The following is a 2500-nucleotide window of genomic DNA, read 5'->3' on the forward strand; positions in this document are numbered from 1 at the left end:
GTGGCGGGCAGCGCGCTGTCACGCCCATAATTGTTGGCTCACAAAACTGGCCCAATTGTGGTGCTAAGTGACATCCCTTGCCTTGGTGGAACTCTCTGGAACATTCTGGAGACAGAAGTGTGTGGAGAACTGTTGAGAATTCAAGGAGGTGCCGGAAGATTCTGCTAGCTTGTGGGACCCTAGAGAATACTCTGGAAGGTCCAAGATATTTCTAAGAGTCTTTAGGATAAGTGTAGAGAATTCTAGAGGGTGTTCTAGAATTCTCCTCCCTTGAAAGTGTGTAGAACCTTCCTTGCCCTTAGGCCTATAAAAGGGGAAGGGGTCCTCATTTGCAAACCACTCAAGTTGAGAGCAACCAAGTGAGTTAGTGAGTGACTTGGGAAGTGTTCAAGCCTTGTAATAGTCCTAGTGTGAGAGACTTAGAGTGCTTGTAATCTACACCATTGTACTTGAGAGTTCTTAATAAAGATTGAGTTCCACCCCAAGAGTGTTGGTGTGTTCCTCTCTTAGTTCTCTTAAGTATTCAAGTGTACTAGTCTCTTGTAATTCCGCTGCCAAGAGACCCTCTCGGGTTTGCCTTAGTCAGGGTTACGGGCAAACAAGTAAAGTAAGGCTGACTTGTGTTCAACTAGAGCTTCGCAATACACGCTTAGAGTCGGTTTAGAGCATAAGTGCCGCACGGGTAATAGGCGAAGATCATAGCCCAAATTTTACTCCGTCACAAGTGGTATCAGAGCCTTGTTCGTGTGACCGAAGCAAGGTAAGAATACGTCGGAACGATGTCAAACGAATCCGAGGAAGGAGGAGTCATAGCCGACCCAAGGAAGGAGGGACGTCCCAAGACGAAGAGTGGCAAAACAACTCGAGGCATGTCCTGTGACTCCAGGTGGGAGGCTTCCTTGGAAGCTCGATGGGAAGCTTTTGAATCTAAGATGGCCAGGGAGCTTGATGGCCTCAAGGAGCTCATTCGGAAGGTTGAGGAGTCCTCTTCCGAGCTAAGATCAAGACTTGGAGCCTTAATGGTTACCCAAGATGGAGACAGAATGGAAATGAATACAGCCTTCAGGGTGTATAGAGGGGACCTGGAGACACTAGAAAGGAAAGGGGTAGTACAGGACGGCAGGATAGTGGCCTTGGAAGCTAAGCTTGAGGAATGCATGTCCAAGATAGCTATACTGGAGAGGAATATGACTCAAGGCACAGTGGTAGTCCGAGAAGCCAGCCGAAGGAAGGTACCTGAGCCTAAGTGTTTCTGCGGAGCCCGAGACGCCAAGGAAGTAGAGAACTTCTTGTGGCATATGGAGAGATACTTCAAGGCCATAGCCCTTGAAGATGATGAGGAAATGGTGGAGACTGCCGGCATGTACCTATCAGATGATGCACTACTATGGTGGCGTCGAAAGACGGAAGAAATGGATAGGGGGCGATGTCGGGTCGATACTTGGGAAGCTTTCAAAAAGGAGTTCAAAACCCAATTCTTCCCAGAAAATGTGGAGTTCCGGGCTAGAGAACGACTCATGGTGCTCAAGCAGACAGGACCCGTTACTACCTATGTGAAGGAGTTCAACAGCCTAATGCTTGACATCTCAGACATGTCAGAGAAAGATCGCTTGTTCTTCTTCCTACACGGATTGCAAAAGTGGGCAGTCACGGAGCTCCGTCGCAGGGGAGTTGAGGACCTATCCACGGCCTTGGCTACAGTAGAAAAGCTGGAAGACTTTAGGCCCACTCAAGAGAAAGAGAAACCTAAAGAGCCAGCCCAAGACCGTAGAGGTGGAGAAAGCGACCGCGAGAAGGACTGGAGGACGGGTCGAGAAAATGATAGAGAGAAGAAACGGTGGGATACATCCAAGGACAACAAGAAATACAAGGAGAAAGAAGACCCTCCAAGAGGCTGCCTCCTCTGCCTAGGTAACCATCCTACTCACTATTGTCCAAAAAGAAGTACCCTTAGTGCCATGGTGGCCAAGTGCGAGGAACAGATGAGCAAGGGCAAGGACAAGGTCGAGGATGATGGGGACTATGCTGAGATGAGCTCGGTCCGCCTCACTGCCCTGGAGATGGGGCAACCATCCACCAGACCAAAAACAAAGGCAAGAAAAGGACTTATGTACACCGACCTTACCTTAAACGGACAGTCAACCCGAGCTATGGTCGACTCTAGAGCGAATGAGAACTTCATCACTCCTCAAGAGGCTGCGAGGTTAGGGATGAAGGTCGAAGGCCAAAAAGGATTCACAATGAAAGCAGTGAACTCCGAGGCTAATGCCGTACATGGAGTAGTACGGAAAGTACCGCTAAAGGTCGGAGCATGGAGCGGCAAGCTGGACTTCTACGTCGGAGACATGGATGACCACAAAGTTATCCTTGGGCTGGACTTTCTTGAAGTATCCAAGTCAATGGTGGTTCCACACCTTGGCGTGCTCCAGATCATGGACGAGAAGTCCCCCTGTGCAGTACCCTTAACCCGCACTAAGGAAGGTACTTCTCTTACTTCTAT

The 2500-nt window shown here is 49.2% G+C and overlaps 1 pseudogene; it reads left to right on the forward strand.

Annotated features, from left to right (window-relative positions):
* The window catches only part of LOC147549143 (25S ribosomal RNA), a 6974-nt pseudogene that overhangs the window by 568 nt on the left and 3906 nt on the right, over positions 1-2500 (forward strand).

This window comes from Eschscholzia californica, unplaced genomic scaffold (assembly GCF_041429995.1).
Source record: "Eschscholzia californica isolate CP2 unplaced genomic scaffold, dmEscCali1.0.p SCAF_3, whole genome shotgun sequence".
Classification (NCBI taxonomy): Eukaryota; Viridiplantae; Streptophyta; class Magnoliopsida; order Ranunculales; family Papaveraceae; genus Eschscholzia; species Eschscholzia californica.